Raw genomic sequence first — 19,232 nt, 5'->3', positions numbered from 1 at the left:
TGTAAGCGGGTTCCATCAGCCTTGCCACCTTTTCTCAGCTGGCATTACTGGAGGGCAGTCTGTTGGCAGACTCCCCTGAGGCCCTGCTTCCCAGGCTGTGATACACACACGCCGCCTGCTTCAGCGCAATGGGACAGCTTAAGGTAAGGTAAAAACCTCCTCTGCTGAAGAGAAACATTTCGTTGTAAGCGGGTTCCATCAGCCTTGCCACCTTTTCTCAGCTGGCATTACTGGAGGGCAGTCTGTTGGCAGACTACCCTGAGGCCCTGCTTCCCAGGCTGTGATAGACACACGCCGCCTGCTTCAGCGCAAAGTGACAGCTTATGGTAAGTTAAAAACCCTGTGTTGGCAAGTGCCTTCCTATACCTCGCACAAGCACAAGCATATTGGCCATTGTTCAAAGGCTTTCCCCCAAGCTTCACACGTTTGTTCCCATCTAGCCTCCGAAGGCCGAGTTGACCTAGCTAGGAATCAAAGTTCAGCAAAGGTACTCAGGGTGCTGGTGACCGCAGGTTGTTTCACCAGGCAGCCCAAATCGATTACATCCATACACAATAGAGTAAAGGCCTCACCCTTCAAGCCCACGTCAATTTCATAGAGAAAACACCAGGCCTCGGTGTGCTTTCCTGTGGCAAGGAAACTTTGCTTGCATTCCTTAGGAGGCACAGTGGCTCAGGACTGCCCTACCCCAAGGACTCAGGCTGTGCAGCCCGACTGGTTGAGATCAGCCCTTCTGGCTCTCACGGATGAAACCAACTAGGAAAAGAGCCTCTCCTAAGCTGGGGAACGTGGTGGCTTTTCCTAGTCTTCAAAGGAACAGCACTCTGAGGGAGAGGAGCTGCTGACGTGTGGTAGCAAAATCTCCTCTGCTGAAGAGAAACATTTCGTTGTAAGCGGGTTCCATCAGCCTTGCCACCTTTTCTCAGCTGGCATTACTGGAGGGCAGTCTGTTGGCAGACTCCCCTGAGGCCCTGCTTCCCAGGCTGTGATACACACACGCCGCCTGCTTCAGCGCAATGGGACAGCTTAAGGTAAGGTAAAAACCTCTTCTGGTGAAGAGAAAAATTTCGTGTAAGCGGGTTCCATCAGCCTTGCCACCTTTTCTCAGCTGGCATTACTGGAGGGCAGTCTGTTGGCGGACTCCCCTGAGGCCCTGCTTCCCAGGCTGTGATACACACACGCCGCCTGCTTCAGCGCAAAGGGACAGCTTAAGGTAAGGTAAAAACCCTGTGTTGGCAAGTGCCTGCCTAACCCTCGCACAAGCAAAAGCATATTGGCCATTGGTCAAAGGCTTTCCCCACAAGCTTCACACGTTTGCTCCCATGTAGCCTCCGAAGGCCGAGTTGACCTAGCTAGGAATCAAAGTTCAGGAAAGGAACTCAGGGTGCTGGTGACTGCAGGTTGTTTCACCAGGCAGCCCAAGTCGAGTACATCCGTACACAATGTAGTAAAGGCCTCACCCTTCAAGCCCTCGTCAATTTCATAGAGAAAACACCAGGCCTCGGTGTGCTTTCCTGTGGCAAGAAAACTTTGCTTGCATTCCTTAGGAGGCACAGTGGCTCAGGACTGCCCTACCCCAAGGACTCAGGCTGTGCAGCCCGACTGGTTGAGATCAGCCCTTCTGGCTCTCACGGATGAAACCAACTAGGAAAAGAGCCTCTCCTAAGCTGGGGAACGTGGTGGCTTTTCCTAGTCTTCAAAGGAACAGCACTCTGAGGGAGAGGAGCTGCTGACGTGTGGTAGCAAAATCTCCTCTGCTGAAGAGAAACATTTCGTTGTAAGCGGGTTCCATCAGCCTTGCCACCTTTTCTCAGCTGGCATTACTGGAGGGCAGTCTGTTGGCAGACTCCCCTGAGGCCCTGCTTCCCAGGCTGTGATACACACACGCCGCCTGCTTCAGCGCAATGGGACAGCTTAAGGTAAGGTAAAAACCTCCTCTGCTGAAGAGAAACATTTCGTTGTAAGCGGGTTCCATCAGCCTTGCCACCTTTTCTCAGCTGGCATTACTGGAGGGCAGTCTGTTGGCAGACTACCCTGAGGCCCTGCTTCCCAGGCTGTGATAGACACACGCCGCCTGCTTCAGCGCAAAGTGACAGCTTATGGTAAGTTAAAAACCCTGTGTTGGCAAGTGCCTTCCTATACCTCGCACAAGCACAAGCATATTGGCCATTGTTCAAAGGCTTTCCCCCAAGCTTCACACGTTTGTTCCCATCTAGCCTCCGAAGGCCGAGTTGACCTAGCTAGGAATCAAAGTTCAGCAAAGGTACTCAGGGTGCTGGTGACCGCAGGTTGTTTCACCAGGCAGCCCAAATCGATTACATCCATACACAATAGAGTAAAGGCCTCACCCTTCAAGCCCACGTCAATTTCATAGAGAAAACACCAGGCCTCGGTGTGCTTTCCTGTGGCAAGGAAACTTCGCTTGCATTCCTTAGGAGGCACAGTGGCTCAGGACTGCCCTACCCCAAGGACTCAGGCTGTGCAGCCCGACTGGTTGAGATCAGCCCTTCTGGCTCTCACGGATGAAACCAACTAGGAAAAGAGCCTCTCCTAAGCTGGGGAACGTGGTGGCTTTTCCTAGTCTTCAAAGGAACAGCACTCTGAGGGAGAGGAGCTGCTGACGTGTGGTAGCAAAATCTCCTCTGCTGAAGAGAAACATTTCGTTGTAAGCGGGTTCCATCAGCCTTGCCACCTTTTCTCAGCTGGCATTACTGGAGGGCAGTCTGTTGGCAGACTCCCCTGAGGCCCTGCTTCCCAGGCTGTGATACACACACGCCGCCTGCTTCAGCGCAATGGGACAGCTTAAGGTAAGGTAAAAACCCTGTGTTGGCAAGTGCCTGCCTAACCCTCGCACAAGCAAAAGCATATTGGCCATTGGTCAAAGGCTTTCCCCACAAGCTTCACACGTTTGCTCCCATGTAGCCTCCGAAGGCCGAGTTGACCTAGCTAGGAATCAAAGTTCAGGAAAGGAACTCAGGGTGCTGGTGACTGCAGGTTGTTTCACCAGGCAGCCCAAGTCGAGTACATCCGTACACAATGTAGTAAAGGCCTCACCCTTCAAGCCCTCGTCAATTCCATAGAGAAAACACCAGGCCTCGGTGTGCTTTCCTGTGGCAAGAAAACTTTGCTTGCATTCCTTAGGAGGCACAGTGGCTCAGGACTGCCCTACCCCAAGGACTCAGGCTGTGCAGCCCGACTGGTTGAGATCAGCCCTTCTGGCTCTCACGGATGAAACCAACTAGGAAAAGAGCCTCTCCTAAGCTGGGGAACGTGGTGGCTTTTCCTAGTCTTCAAAGGAACAGCACTCTGAGGGAGAGGAGCTGCTGACGTGTGGTAGCAAAATCTCCTCTGCTGAAGAGAAACATTTCGTTGTAAGCGGGTTCCATCAGCCTTGCCACCTTTTCTCAGCTGGCATTACTGGAGGGCAGTCTGTTGGCAGACTACCCTGAGGCCCTGCTTCCCAGGCTGTGATAGACACACGCCGCCTGCTTCAGCGCAAAGTGACAGCTTATGGTAAGTTAAAAACCCTGTGTTGGCAAGTGCCTTCCTATACCTCGCACAAGCACAAGCATATTGGCCATTGTTCAAAGGCTTTCCCCCAAGCTTCACACGTTTGTTCCCATCTAGCCTCCGAAGGCCGAGTTGACCTAGCTAGGAATCAAAGTTCAGCAAAGGTACTCAGGGTGCTGGTGACCGCAGGTTGTTTCACCAGGCAGCCCAAATCGATTACATCCATACACAATAGAGTAAAGGCCTCACCCTTCAAGCCCACGTCAATTTCATAGAGAAAACACCAGGCCTCGGTGTGCTTTCCTGTGGCAAGAAAACTTTGCTTGCATTCCTTAGGAGGCACAGTGGCTCAGGACTGCCCTACCCCAAGGACTCAGGCTGTGCAGCCCGACTGGTTGAGATCAGCCCTTCTGGCTCTCACGGATGAAACCAACTAGGAAAAGAGCCTCTCCTAAGCTGGGGAACGTGGTGGCTTTTCCTAGTCTTCAAAGGAACAGCACTCTGAGGGAGAGGAGCTGCTGACGTGTGGTAGCAAAATCTCCGCTGCTGAAGAGAAACATTTCGTTGTAAGCGGGTTCCATCAGCCTTGCCACCTTTTCTCAGCTGGCATTACTGGAGGGCAGTCTGTTGGCAGACTCCCCTGAGGCCCTGCTTCCCAGGCTGTGATACACACACGCCGCCTGCTTCAGCGCAATGGGACAGCTTAAGGTAAGGTAAAAACCTCCTCTGCTGAAGAGAAACATTTCGTTGTAAGCGGGTTCCATCAGCCTTGCCACCTTTTCTCAGCTGGCATTACTGGAGGGCAGTCTGTTGGCAGACTACCCTGAGGCCCTGCTTCCCAGGCTGTGATAGACACACGCCGCCTGCTTCAGCGCAAAGTGACAGCTTATGGTAAGTTAAAAACCCTGTGTTGGCAAGTGCCTTCCTATACCTCGCACAAGCACAAGCATATTGGCCATTGTTCAAAGGCTTTCCCCCAAGCTTCACACGTTTGTTCCCATCTAGCCTCCGAAGGCCGAGTTGACCTAGCTAGGAATCAAAGTTCAGCAAAGGTACTCAGGGTGCTGGTGACTGCAGGTTGTTTCACCAGGCAGCCCAAATCGATTACATCCATACACAATAGAGTAAAGGCCTCACCCTTCAAGCCCACGTCAATTTCATAGAGAAAACACCAGGCCTCGGTGTGCTTTCCTGTGGCAAGGAAACTTTGCTTGCATTCCTTAGGAGGCACAGTGGCTCAGGACTGCCCTACCCCAAGGACTCAGGCTGTGCAGTCCGACTGGTTGAGATCAGCCCTTCTGGCTCTCACGGATGAAACCAACTAGGAAAAGAGCCTCTCCTAAGCTGGGGAACGTGGTGGCTTTTCCTAGTCTTCAAAGGAACAGCACTCTGAGGGAGAGGAGCTGCTGACGTGTGGTAGCAAAATCTCCTCTGCTGAAGAGAAACATTTCGTTGTAAGCGGGTTCCATCAGCCTTGCCACCTTTTCTCAGCTGGCATTACTGGAGGGCAGTCTGTTGGCAGACTCCCCCGAGGCCCTGCTTCCCAGGCTGTGATACACACACGCCGCCTGCTTCAGCGCAAAGGGACAGCTTAAGGTAAGGTAAAAACCCTGTGTTGGCAAGTGCCTGCCTAACCCTCGCACAAGCAAAAGCATATTGGCCATTGGTCAAAGGCTTTCCCCACAAGCTTCACACGTTTGCTCCCATGTAGCCTCCGAAGGCCGAGTTGACCTAGCTAGGAATCAAAGTTCAGGAAAGGAACTCAGGGTCCTGGTGACTGCAGGTTGTTTCACCAGGCAGCCCAAATCGAGTACATCCGTACACAATGTAGTAAAGGCCTCACCCTTCAAGCCCACGTCAATTTCATAGAGAAAACACCAGGCCTCGGTGTGCTTTCCTGTGGCAAGAAAACTTTGCTTGCATTCCTTAGGAGGCACAGTGGCTCAGGACTGCCCTACCCCAAGGACTCAGGCTGTGCAGCCCGACTGGTTGAGATCAGCCCTTCTGGCTCTCACGGATGAAACCAACTAGGAAAAGAGCCTCTCCTAAGCTGGGGAACGTGGTGGCTTGTCCTAGTCTTCAAAGGAACAGCACTCTGAGGGAGAGGAGCTGCTGACGTGTGGTAGCAAAATCTCCTCTGCTGAAGAGAAACATTTCGTTGTAAGCGGGTTCCATCAGCCTTGCCACCTTTTCTCAGCTGGCTATACTGGAGGGCAGTCTGTTGGCAGACTCCCCTGAGGCCCTGCTTCCCAGGCTGTGATACACACACGCCGCCTGCTTCAGCGCAATGGGACAGCTTAAGGTAAGGTAAAAACCTCCTCTGCTGAAGAGAAACATTTCGTTGTAAGCGGGTTCCATCAGCCTTGCCACCTTTTCTCAGCGGCATTACTGGAGGGCAGTCTGTTGGCAGACTACCCTGAGGCCCTGCTTCCCAGGCTGTGATAGACACACGCCACCTGCTTCATCGCAAAGTGACAGCTTATGGTAAGTTAAAAATCCTGTGTTGGCAAGTGCCTTCCTATACCTCGCACAAGCACAAGCATATTGGCCATTGTTCAAAGGCTTTCCCCCAAGCTTCACACGTTTGTTCCCATCTAGCCTCCGAAGGCCGAGTTGACCTAGCTAGGAATCAAAGTTCAGGAAAGGAACTCAGGGTGCTGGTGACTGCAGGTTGTTTCACCAGGCAGCCCAAATCGAGTACATCCGTACACAATGTAGTAAAGGCCTCACCCTTCAAGCCCACGTCAATTTCATAGAGAAAACACCAGGCCTCGGTGTGCTTTCCTGTGGCAAGAAAACTTTGCTTGCATTCCTTAGGAGGCACAGTGGCTCAGGACTGCCCTACCCCAAGGACTCAGGCTGTGCAGCCCGACTGGTTGAGATCAGCCCTTCTGGCTCTCACGGATGAAACCAACTAGGAAAAGAGCCTCTCCTAAGCTGGGGAACGTGGTGGCTTTTCCTAGTCTTCAAAGGAACAGCACTCTGAGGGAGAGGAGCTGCTGACGTGTGGTAGCAAAATCTCCTCTGCTGAAGAGAAACATTTCGTTGTAAGCGGGTTCCATCAGCCTTCCCACCTTTTCTCAGCTGGCATTACTGGAGGGCAGTCTGTTGGCAGACTCCCCTGAGGCCCTGCTTCCCAGGCTGTGATACACACACGCCGCCTGCTTCAGCGCAATGGGACAGCTTAAGGTAAGGTAAAAACCTCCTCTGCTGAAGAGAAACATTTCGTTGTAAGCGGGTTCCATCAGCCTTGCCACCTTTTCTCAGCTGGCATTACTGGAGGGCAGTCTGTTGGCGGACTCCCCTGAGGCCCTGCTTCCCAGGCTGTGATAGACACACGCCACCTGCTTCAGCGCAAAGTGACAGCTTAAGGTAAGTTAAAAATCCTGTGTTGGCAAGTGCCTGCCTAACCCTCGCACAAGCACAAGCATATTGGCCAATGTTCAAAGGCTTTCCCCCAAGCTTCACACGTTTGTTCCCATCTAGCCTCCGAAGGCCGAGTTGACCTAGCTAGGAATCAAAGTTCAGCAAAGGTACTCAGGGTGCTGGTGACCGCAGGTTGTTTCACCAGGCAGCCCAAATCGATTACATCCATACACAATAGAGTAAAGGCCTCACCCTTCAAGCCCACGTCAATTTCATAGAGAAAACACCAGGCCTCGGTGTGCTTTCCTGTGGCAAGGAAACTTTGCTTGCATTCCTTAGGAGGCACAGTGGCTCAGGACTGCCCTACCCCAAGGACTCAGGCTGTGCAGCCCGACTGGTTGAGATCAGCCCTTCTGGCTCTCACGGATGAAACCAACTAGGAAAAGAGCCTCTCCTAAGCTGGGGAACGTGGTGGCTTGTCCTAGTCTTCAAAGGAACAGCACTCTGAGGGAGAGGAGCTGCTGACGTGTGGTAGCAAAATCTCCTCTGCTGAAGAGAAACATTTCGTTGTAAGCGGGTTCCATCAGCCTTGCCACATTTTCTCAGCTGGCTATACTGGAGGGCAGTCTGTTGGCAGACTCCCCTGAGGCCCTGCTTCCCAGGCTGTGATACACACACGCCGCCTGCTTCAGCGCAATGGGACAGCTTAAGGTAAGGTAAAAACCTCTTCTGGTGAAGAGAAAAATTTCGTGTAAGCGGGTTCCATCAGCCTTGCCACCTTTTCTCAGCTGGCATTACTGGAGGGCAGTCTGTTGGCGGACTCCCCTGAGGCCCTGCTTCCCAGGCTGTGATACACACACGCCGCCTGCTTCAGCGCAAAGGGACAGCTTAAGGTAAGGTAAAAACCCTGTGTTGGCAAGTGCCTGCCTAACCCTCGCACAAGCACAAGCATATTGGCCAATGTTCAAAGGCTTTCCCCCAAGCTTCACACGTTTGTTCCCATCTAGCCTCCGAAGGCCGAGTTGACCTAGCTAGGAATCAAAGTTCAGCAAAGGTACTCAGGGTGCTGGTGACCGCAGGTTGTTTCACCAGGCAGCCCAAATCGATTACATCCATACACAATAGAGTAAAGGCCTCACCCTTCAAGCCCACGTCAATTTCATAGAGAAAACACCAGGCCTCGGTGTGCTTTCCTGTGGCAAGGAAACTTTGCTTGCATTCCTTAGGAGGCACAGTGGCTCAGGACTGCCCTACCCCAAGGACTCAGGCTGTGCAGCCCGACTGGTTGAGATCAGCCCTTCTGGCTCTCACGGATGAAACCAACTAGGAAAAGAGCCTCTCCTAAGCTGGGGAACGTGGTGGCTTTTCCTAGTCTTCAAAGGAACAGCACTCTGAGGGAGAGGAGCTGCTGACGTGTGGTAGCAAAATCTCCTCTGCTGAAGAGAAACATTTCGTTGTAAGCGGGTTCCATCAGCCTTGCCACCTTTTCTCAGCTGGCTATACTGGAGGGCAGTCTGTTGGCAGACTCCCCTGAGGCCCTGCTTCCCAGGCTGTGATACACACACGCCGCCTGCTTCAGCGCAATGGGACAGCTTAAGGTAAGGTAAAACCTCCTCTGCTGAAGAGAAACATTTCGTTGTAAGCGGGTTCCATCAGCCTTGCCACCTTTTCTCAGCGGCATTACTGGAGGGCAGTCTGTTGGCAGACTACGCTGAGGCCCTGCTTCCCAGGCTGTGATAGACACACGCCACCTGCTTCAGCGCAAAGTGACAGCTTATGGTAAGTTAAAAATCCTGTGTTGGCAAGTGCCTTCCTATACCTCGCACAAGCACAAGCATATTGGCCATTGTTCAAAGGCTTTCCCCCAAGCTTCACACGTTTGTTCCCATCTAGCCTCCGAAGGCCGAGTTGACCTAGCTAGGAATCAAAGTTCAGGAAAGGAACTCAGGGTGCTGGTGACTGCAGGTTGTTTCACCAGGCAGCCCAAATCGAGTACATCCGTACACAATGTAGTAAAGGCCTCACCCTTCAAGCCCACGTCAATTTCATAGAGAAAACACCAGGCCTCGGTGTGCTTTCCTGTGGCAAGAAAACTTTGCTTGCATTCCTTAGGAGGCACAGTGGCTCAGGACTGCCCTACCCCAAGGACTCAGGCTGTGCAGCCCGACTGGTTGAGATCAGCCCTTCTGGCTCTCACGGATGAAACCAACTAGGAAAAGAGCCTCTCCTAAGCTGGGGAACGTGGTGGCTTTTCCTAGTCTTCAAAGGAACAGCACTCTGAGGGAGAGGAGCTGCTGACGTGTGGTAGCAAAATCTCCTCTGCTGAAGAGAAACATTTCGTTGTAAGCGGGTTCCATCAGCCTTGCCACCTTTTCTCAGCTGGCATTACTGGAGGGCAGTCTGTTGGCAGAGTCCCCTGAGGCCCTGCTTCCCAGGCTGTGATACACACACGCCGCCTGCTTCAGCGCAATGGGACAGCTTAAGGTAAGGTAAAAACCCTGTGTTGGCAAGTGCCTGCCTAACCCTCGCACAAGCAAAAGCATATTGGCCATTGGTCAAAGGCTTTCCCCACAAGCTTCACACGTTTGCTCCCATGTAGCCTCCGAAGGCCGAGTTGACCTAGCTAGGAATCAAAGTTCAGGAAAGGAACTCAGGGTGCTGGTGACTGCAGGTTGTTTCACCAGGCAGCCCAAGTCGAGTACATCCGTACACAATGTAGTAAAGGCCTCACCCTTCAAGCCCTCGTCAATTCCATAGAGAAAACACCAGGCCTCGGTGTGCTTTCCTGTGGCAAGAAAACTTTGCTTGCATTCCTTAGGAGGCACAGTGGCTCAGGACTGCCCTACCCCAAGGACTCAGGCTGTGCAGCCCGACTGGTTGAGATCAGCCCTTCTGGCTCTCACGGATGAAACCAACTAGGAAAAGAGCCTCTCCTAAGCTGGGGAACGTGGTGGCTTTTCCTAGTCTTCAAAGGAACAGCACTCTGAGGGAGAGGAGCTGCTGACGTGTGGTAGCAAAATCTCCTCTGCTGAAGAGAAACATTTCGTTGTAAGCGGGTTCCATCAGCCTTGCCACCTTTTCTCAGCTGGCATTACTGGAGGGCAGTCTGTTGGCAGACTCCCCTGAGGCCCTGCTTCCCAGGCTGTGATACACACACGCCGCCTGCTTCAGCGCAATGGGACAGCTTAAGGTAAGGTAAAAACCTCCTCTGCTGAAGAGAAACATTTCGTTGTAAGCGGGTTCCATCAGCCTTGCCACCTTTTCTCAGCTGGCATTACTGGAGGGCAGTCTGTTGGCAGACTACCCTGAGGCCCTGCTTCCCAGGCTGTGATAGACACACGCCGCCTGCTTCAGCGCAAAGTGACAGCTTATGGTAAGTTAAAAACCCTGTGTTGGCAAGTGCCTTCCTATACCTCGCACAAGCACAAGCATATTGGCCATTGTTCAAAGGCTTTCCCCCAAGCTTCACACGTTTGTTCCCATCTAGCCTCCGAAGGCCGAGTTGACCTAGCTAGGAATCAAAGTTCAGCAAAGGTACTCAGGGTGCTGGTGACCGCAGGTTGTTTCACCAGGCAGCCCAAATCGATTACATCCATACACAATAGAGTAAAGGCCTCACCCTTCAAGCCCACGTCAATTTCATAGAGAAAACACCAGGCCTCGGTGTGCTTTCCTGTGGCAAGGAAACTTTGCTTGCATTCCTTAGGAGGCACAGTGGCTCAGGACTGCCCTACCCCAAGGACTCAGGCTGTGCAGTCCGACTGGTTGAGATCAGCCCTTCTGGCTCTCACGGATGAAACCAACTAGGAAAAGAGCCTCTCCTAAGCTGGGGAACGTGGTGGCTTTTCCTAGTCTTCAAAGGAACAGCACTCTGAGGGAGAGGAGCTGCTGACGTGTGGTAGCAAAATCTCCTCTGCTGAAGAGAAACATTTCGTTGTAAGCGGGTTCCATCAGCCTTGCCACCTTTTCTCAGCTGGCATTACTGGAGGGCAGTCTGTTGGCAGACTCCCCCGAGGCCCTGCTTCCCAGGCTGTGATACACACACGCCGCCTGCTTCAGCGCAAAGGGACAGCTTAAGGTAAGGTAAAAACCCTGTGTTGGCAAGTGCCTGCCTAACCCTCGCACAAGCAAAAGCATATTGGCCATTGGTCAAAGGCTTTCCCCACAAGCTTCACACGTTTGCTCCCATGTAGCCTCCGAAGGCCGAGTTGACCTAGCTAGGAATCAAAGTTCAGGAAAGGAACTCAGGGTCCTGGTGACTGCAGGTTGTTTCACCAGGCAGCCCAAATCGAGTACATCCGTACACAATGTAGTAAAGGCCTCACCCTTCAAGCCCACGTCAATTTCATAGAGAAAACACCAGGCCTCGGTGTGCTTTCCTGTGGCAAGAAAACTTTGCTTGCATTCCTTAGGAGGCACAGTGGCTCAGGACTGCCCTACCCCAAGGACTCAGGCTGTGCAGCCCGACTGGTTGAGATCAGCCCTTCTGGCTCTCACGGATGAAACCAACTAGGAAAAGAGCCTCTCCTAAGCTGGGGAACGTGGTGGCTTGTCCTAGTCTTCAAAGGAACAGCACTCTGAGGGAGAGGAGCTGCTGACGTGTGGTAGCAAAATCTCCTCTGCTGAAGAGAAACATTTCGTTGTAAGCGGGTTCCATCAGCCTTGCCACCTTTTCTCAGCTGGCTATACTGGAGGGCAGTCTGTTGGCAGACTCCCCTGAGGCCCTGCTTCCCAGGCTGTGATACACACACGCCGCCTGCTTCAGCGCAATGGGACAGCTTAAGGTAAGGTAAAAACCTCCTCTGCTGAAGAGAAACATTTCGTTGTAAGCGGGTTCCATCAGCCTTGCCACCTTTTCTCAGCGGCATTACTGGAGGGCAGTCTGTTGGCAGACTACGCTGAGGCCCTGCTTCCCAGGCTGTGATAGACACACGCCACCTGCTTCAGCGCAAAGTGACAGCTTATGGTAAGTTAAAAACCCTGTGTTGGCAAGTGCCTTCCTATACCTCGCACAAGCACAAGCATATTGGCCATTGTTCAAAGGCTTTCCCCCAAGCTTCACACGTTTGTTCCCATCTAGCCTCCGAAGGCCGAGTTGACCTAGCTAGGAATCAAAGTTCAGCAAAGGTACTCAGGGTGCTGGTGACCGCAGGTTGTTTCACCAGGCAGCCCAAATCGATTACATCCATACACAATAGAGTAAAGGCCTCACCCTTCAAGCCCACGTCAATTTCATAGAGAAAACACCAGGCCTCGGTGTGCTTTCCTGTGGCAAGGAAACTTTGCTTGCATTCCTTAGGAGGCACAGTGGCTCAGGACTGCCCTACCCCAAGGACTCAGGCTGTGCAGCCCGACTGGTTGAGATCAGCCCTTCTGGCTCTCACGGATGAAACCAACTAGGAAAAGAGCCTCTCCTAAGCTGGGGAACGTGGTGGCTTTTCCTAGTCTTCAAAGGAACAGCACTCTGAGGGAGAGGAGCTGCTGACGTGTGGTAGCAAAATCTCCTCTGCTGAAGAGAAACATTTCGTTGTAAGCGGGTTCCATCAGCCTTGCCACCTTTTCTCAGCTGGCATTACTGGAGGGCAGTCTGTTGGCAGACTCCCCTGAGGCCCTGCTTCCCAGGCTGTGATACACACACGCCGCCTGCTTCAGCGCAATGGGACAGCTTAAGGTAAGGTAAAAACCTCCTCTGGTGAAGAGAAAAATTTCGTGTAAGCGGGTTCCATCAGCCTTGCCACCTTTTCTCAGCTGGCATTACTGGAGGGCAGTCTGTTGGCGGACTCCCCTGAGGCCCTGCTTCCCAGGCTGTGATACACACACGCCGCCTGCTTCAGCGCAAAGGGACAGCTTAAGGTAAGGTAAAAACCCTGTGTTGGCAAGTGCCTGCCTAACCCTCGCACAAGCACAAGCATATTGGCCAATGTTCAAAGGCTTTCCCCCAAGCTTCACACGTTTGTTCCCATCTAGCCTCCGAAGGCCGAGTTGACCTAGCTAGGAATCAAAGTTCAGCAAAGGTACTCAGGGTGCTGGTGACCGCAGGTTGTTTCACCAGGCAGCCCAAATCGATTACATCCATACACAATAGAGTAAAGGCCTCACCCTTCAAGCCCACGTCAATTTCATAGAGAAAACACCAGGCCTCGGTGTGCTTTCCTGTGGCAAGGAAACTTTGCTTGCATTCCTTAGGAGGCACAGTGGCTCAGGACTGCCCTACCCCAAGGACTCAGGCTGTGCAGTCCGACTGGTTGAGATCAGCCCTTCTGGCTCTCACGGATGAAACCAACTAGGAAAAGAGCCTCTCCTAAGCTGGGGAACGTGGTGGCTTTTCCTAGTCTTCAAAGGAACAGCACTCTGAGGGAGAGGAGCTGCTGACGTGTGGTAGCAAAATCTCCTCTGCTGAAGAGAAACATTTCGTTGTAAGCGGGTTCCATCAGCCTTGCCACCTTTTCTCAGCTGGCATTACTGGAGGGCAGTCTGTTGGCAGACTCCCCCGAGGCCCTGCTTCCCAGGCTGTGATACACACACGCCGCCTGCTTCAGCGCAAAGGGACAGCTTAAGGTAAGGTAAAAACCCTGTGTTGGCAAGTGCCTGCCTAACCCTCGCACAAGCAAAAGCATATTGGCCATTGGTCAAAGGCTTTCCCCACAAGCTTCACACGTTTGCTCCCATGTAGCCTCCGAAGGCCGAGTTGACCTAGCTAGGAATCAAAGTTCAGGAAAGGAACTCAGGGTCCTGGTGACTGCAGGTTGTTTCACCAGGCAGCCCAAATCGAGTACATCCGTAAACAATGTAGTAAAGGCCTCACCCTTCAAGCCCACGTCAATTTCATAGAGAAAACACCAGGCCTCGGTGTGCTTTCCTGTGGCAAGAAAACTTTGCTTGCATTCCTTAGGAGGCACAGTGGCTCAGGACTGCCCTACCCCAAGGACTCAGGCTGTGCAGCCCGACTGGTTGAGATCAGCCCTTCTGGCTCTCACGGATGAAACCAACTAGGAAAAGAGCCTCTCCTAAGCTGGGGAACGTGGTGGCTTGTCCTAGTCTTCAAAGGAACAGCACTCTGAGGGAGAGGAGCTGCTGACGTGTGGTAGCAAAATCTCCTCTGCTGAAGAGAAACATTTCGTTGTAAGCGGGTTCCATCAGCCTTGCCACCTTTTCTCAGCTGGCTATACTGGAGGGCAGTCTGTTGGCAGACTCCCCTGAGGCCCTGCTTCCCAGGCTGTGATACACACACGCCGCCTGCTTCAGCGCAATGGGACAGCTTAAGGTAAGGTAAAAACCTCCTCTGCTGAAGAGAAACATTTCGTTGTAAGCGGGTTCCATCAGCCTTGCCACCTTTTCTCAGCTGGCATTACTGGAGGGCAGTCTGTTGGCAGACTACCCTGAGGCCCTGCTTCCCAGGCTGTGATAGACACACGCCGCCTGCTTCAGCGCAAAGTGACAGCTTATGGTAAGTTAAAAACCCTGTGTTGGCAAGTGCCTTCCTATACCTCGCACAAGCACAAGCATATTGGCCATTGTTCAAAGGCTTTCCCCCAAGCTTCACACGTTTGTTCCCATCTAGCCTCCGAAGGCCGAGTTGACCTAGCTAGGAATCAAAGTTCAGCAAAGGTACTCAGGGTGCTGGTGACCGCAGGTTGTTTCACCAGGCAGCCCAAATCGATTACATCCATACACAATAGAGTAAAGGCCTCACCCTTCAAGCCCACGTCAATTTCATTGAGAAAACACCAGGCCTCGGTGTGCTTTCCTGTGGCAAGGAAACTTTGCTTGCATTCCTTAGGAGGCACAGTGGCTCAGGACTGCCCTACCCCAAGGACTCAGGCTGTGCAGTCCGACTGGTTGAGATCAGCCCTTCTGGCTCTCACGGATGAAACCAACTAGGAAAAGAGCCTCTCCTAAGCTGGGGAACGTGGTGGCTTTTCCTAGTCTTCAAAGGAACAGCACTCTGAGGGAGAGGAGCTGCTGACGTGTGGTAGCAAAATCTCCTCTGCTGAAGAGAAACATTTCGTTGTAAGCGGGTTCCATCAGCCTTGCCACCTTTTCTCAGCTGGCATTACTGGAGGGCAGTCTGTTGGCAGACTCCCCCGAGGCCCTGCTTCCCAGGCTGTGATACACACACGCCGCCTGCTTCAGCGCAAAGGGACAGCTTAAGGTAAGGTAAAAACCCTGTGTTGGCAAGTGCCTGCCTAACCCTCGCACAAGCAAAAGCATATTGGCCATTGGTCAAAGGCTTTCCCCACAAGCTTCACACGTTTGCTCCCATGTAGCCTCCGAAGGCCGAGTTGACCTAGCTAGGAATCAAAGTTCAGGAAAGGAACTCAGGGTCCTGGTGACTGCAGGTTGTTTCACCAGGCAGCCCAAATCGAGTACATCCGTACACAATGTAGTAAAGGCCTCACCCTTCAAGCCCACGTCAATTTCATAGAGAAAACACCAGGCCTCGGTGTGCTTTCCTGTGGCAAGAAAACTTTGCTTGCATTCCTTAGGAGGCACAGTGGCTCAGGACTGCCCTACCCCAAGGACTCAGGCTGTGCAGCCCGACTGGTTGAGATCAGCCCTTCTGGCTCTCACGGATGAAACCAACTAGGAAAAGAGCCTCTCCTAAGCTGGGGAACGTGGTGGCTTGTCCTAGTCTTCAAAGGAACAGCACTCTGAGGGAGAGGAGCTGCTGACGTGTGGTAGCAAAATCTCCTCTGCTGAAGAGAAACATTTCGTTGTAAGCGGGTTCGATCAGCCTTGCCACCTTTTCTCAGCTGGCTATACTGGAGGGCAGTCTGTTGGCAGACTCCCCTGAGGCCCTGCTTCCCAGGCTGTGATACACACACGCCGCCTGCTTCAGCGCAATGGGACAGCTTAAGGTAAGGTAAAAACCTCCTCTGCTGAAGAGAAACATTTCGTTGTAAGCGGGTTCCATCAGCCTTGCCACCTTTTCTCAGCTGGCATTACTGGAGGGCAGTCTGTTGGCAGACTCCCCTGAGGCCCTGCTTCCCAGGCTGTGATACACACACGCCGCCTGCTTCAGCGCAAAGGGACAGCTTAAGGTAAGGTAAAAACCCTGTGTTGGCAAGTGCCTGCCTAACCCTCGCAGAAGCAAAAGCATATTGGCCATTGGTCAAAGGCTTTCCCCACAAGCTTCACACGTTTGCTCCCATGTAGCCTCCGAAGGCCGAGTTGACCTAGCTAGGAATCAAAGTTCAGGAAAGGAACTCAGGGTGCTGGTGACTGCAGGTTGTTTCACCAGGCAGCCCAAATCGAGTACATCCGTACACAATGTAGTAAAGGCCTCACCCTTCAAGCCCACGTCAATTTCATAGAGAAAACACCAGGCCTCGGTGTGCTTTCCTGTGGCAAGAAAACTTTGCTTGCATTCCTTAGGAGGCACAGTGGCTCAGGACTGCCCTACCCCAAGGACTCAGGCTGTGCAGCCCGACTGGTTGAGATCAGCCCTTCTGGCTCTCACGGATGAAACCAACTAGGAAAAGAGCCTCTCCTAAGCTGGGGAACGTGGTGGCTTTTCCTAGTCTTCAAAGGAACAGCACTCTGAGGGAGAGGAGCTGCTGACGTGTGGTAGCAAAATCTCCTCTGCTGAAGAGAAACATTTCGTTGTAAGCGGGTTCCATCAGCCTTGCCACATTTTCTCAGCTGGCATTACTGGAGGGCAGTCTGTTGGCAGACTCCCCTGAGGCCCTGCTTCCCAGGCTGTGATACACACACGCCGCCTGCTTCAGCGCAATGGGACAGCTTAAGGTAAGGTAAAAACCTCCTCTGCTGAAGAGAAACATTTCGTTGTAAGCGGGTTCCATCAGCCTTGCCACCTTTTCTCAGCTGGCATTACTGGAGGGCAGTCTGTTGGCAGACTACCCTGAGGCCCTGCTTCCCAGGCTGTGATAGACACACGCCGCCTGCTTCAGCGCAAAGTGACAGCTTATGGGAAGTTAAAAACCCTGTGTTGGCAAGTGCCTTCCTATACCTCGCACAAGCACAAGCATATTGGCCATTGTTCAAAGGCTTTCCCCCAAGCTTCACACGTTTGTTCCCATCTAGCCTCCGAAGGCCGAGTTGACCTAGCTAGGAATCAAAGTTCAGCAAAGGTACTCAGGGTGCTGGTGACCGCAGGTTGTTTCACCAGGCAGCCCAAATCGATTACATCCATACACAATAGAGTAAAGGCCTCACCCTTCAAGCCCACGTCAATTTCATAGAGAAAACACCAGGCCTCGGTGTGCTTTCCTGTGGCAAGGAAACTTTGCTTGCATTCCTTAGGAGGCACAGTGGCTCAGGACTGCCCTACCCCAAGGACTCAGGCTGTGCAGTCCGACTGGTAGAGATCAGCCCTTCTGGCTCTCACGGATGAAACCAACTAGGAAAAGAGCCTCTCCTAAGCTGGGGAACGTGGTGGCTTTTCCTAGTCTTCAAAGGAACAGCACTCTGAGGGAGAGGAGCTGCTGACGTGTGGTAGCAAAATCTCCTCTGCTGAAGAGAAACATTTCGTTGTAAGCGGGTTCCATCAGCCTTGCCACCTTTTCTCAGCTGGCATTACTGGAGGGCAGTCTGTTGGCAGACTCCCCCGAGGCCCTGCTTCCCAGGCTGTGATACACACACGCCGCCTGCTTCAGCGCAAAGGGACAGCTTAAGGTAAGGTAAAAACCCTGTGTTGGCAAGTGCCTGCCTAACCCTCGCACAAGCAAAAGCATATTGGTCATTGGTCAAAGGCTTTCCCCACAAGCTTCACACGTTTGCTCCCATGTAGCCTCCGAAGGCCGAGTTGACCTAGCTAGGAATCAAAGTTCAGGAAAGGAACTCAGGGTCCTGGTGACTGCAGGTTGTTTCACCAGGCAGCCCAAATCGAGTACATCCGTAAACAATGTAGTAAAGGCCTCACCCTTCAAGCCCACGTCAATTTCATAGAGAAAACACCAGGCCTCGGTGTGCTTTCCTGTGGCAAGAAAACTTTGCTTGCATTCCTTAGGAGGCACAGTGGCTCAGGACTGCCCTACCCCAAGGACTCAGGCTGTGCAGCCCGACTGGTTGAGATCAGCCCTTCTGGCTCTCACGGATGAAACCAACTAGGAAAAGAGCCTCTCCTAAGCTGGGGAACGTGGTGGCTTTTCCTAGTCTTCAAAGGAACAGCACTCTGAGGGAGAGGAGCTGCTGACGTGTGGTAGCAAAATCTCCTCTGCTGAAGAGAAACATTTCGTTGTAAGCGGGTTCGATCAGCCTTGCCACCTTTTCTCAGCTGGCTATACTGGAGGGCAGTCTGTTGGCAGACTCCCCTGAGGCCCTGCTTCCCAGGCTGTGATACACACACGCCGCCTGCTTCAGCGCAATGGGACAGCTTAAGGTAAGGTAAAAACCTCCTCTGCTGAAGAGAAACATTTCGTTGTAAGCGGGTTCCATCAGCCTTGCCACCTTTTCTCAGCGGCATTACTGGAGGGCAGTCTGTTGGCAGACTACGCTGAGGCCCTGCTTCCCAGGCTGTGATAGACACACGCCGCCTGCTTCAGCGCAAAGTGACAGCTTATGGTAAGTTAAAAACCCTGTGTTGGCAAGTGCCTTCCTATACCTCGCCCAAGCACAAGCATATTGGCCATTGTTCAACGTCTTTCCCCCAAGCTTCACACGTTTGTTCCCATCTAGCCTCCGAAGGCCGAGTTGACCTAGCTAGGAATCAAAGTTCAGGAAAGGAACTCAGGGTGCTGGTGACTGCAGGTTGTTTCACCAGGCAGCCCAAATCGAGTACATCCGTACACAATGTAGTAAAGGCCTCACCCTTCAAGCCCACGTCAATTTCATAGAGAAAACACCAGGCCTCGGTGTGCTTTCCTGTGGCAAGAAAACTTTGCTTGCATTCCTTAGGAGGCACAGTGGCTCAGGACTGCCCTACCCCAAGGACTCAGGCTGTGCAGCCCGACTGGTTGAGATCAGCCCTTCTGGCTCTCACGGATGAAACCAACTAGGAAAAGAGCCTCTCCTAAGCTGGGGAACGTGGTGGCTTTTCCTAGTCTTCAAAGGAACAGCACTCTGAGGGAGAGGAGCTGCTGACGTGTGGTAGCAAAATCTCCTCTGCTGAAGAGAAACATTTCGTTGTAAGCGGGTTCCATCAGCCTTGCCACCTTTTCTCAGCTGGCATTACTGGAGGGCAGTCTGTTGGCAGACTCCCCTGAGGCCCTGCTTCCCAGGCTGTGATACACACACGCCGCCTGCTTCAGCGCAATGGACAGCTTAAGGTAAGGTAAAAACCTCCTCTGCTGAAGAGAAACATTTCGTTGTAAGCGGGTTCCATCAGCCTTGCCACCTTTTCTCAGCTGGCATTACTGGAGGGCAGTCTGTTGGCAGACTCCCCCGAGGCCCTGCTT

The sequence above is a fragment of the Eubalaena glacialis genome, chromosome 15 (genome assembly GCF_028564815.1).
Source record: "Eubalaena glacialis isolate mEubGla1 chromosome 15, mEubGla1.1.hap2.+ XY, whole genome shotgun sequence".
NCBI lineage: Eukaryota > Metazoa > Chordata > Mammalia > Artiodactyla > Balaenidae > Eubalaena > Eubalaena glacialis.
The sequence above is the reverse complement of the archived record's forward strand: the minus strand, read 5'-3'. Positions refer to the sequence as shown.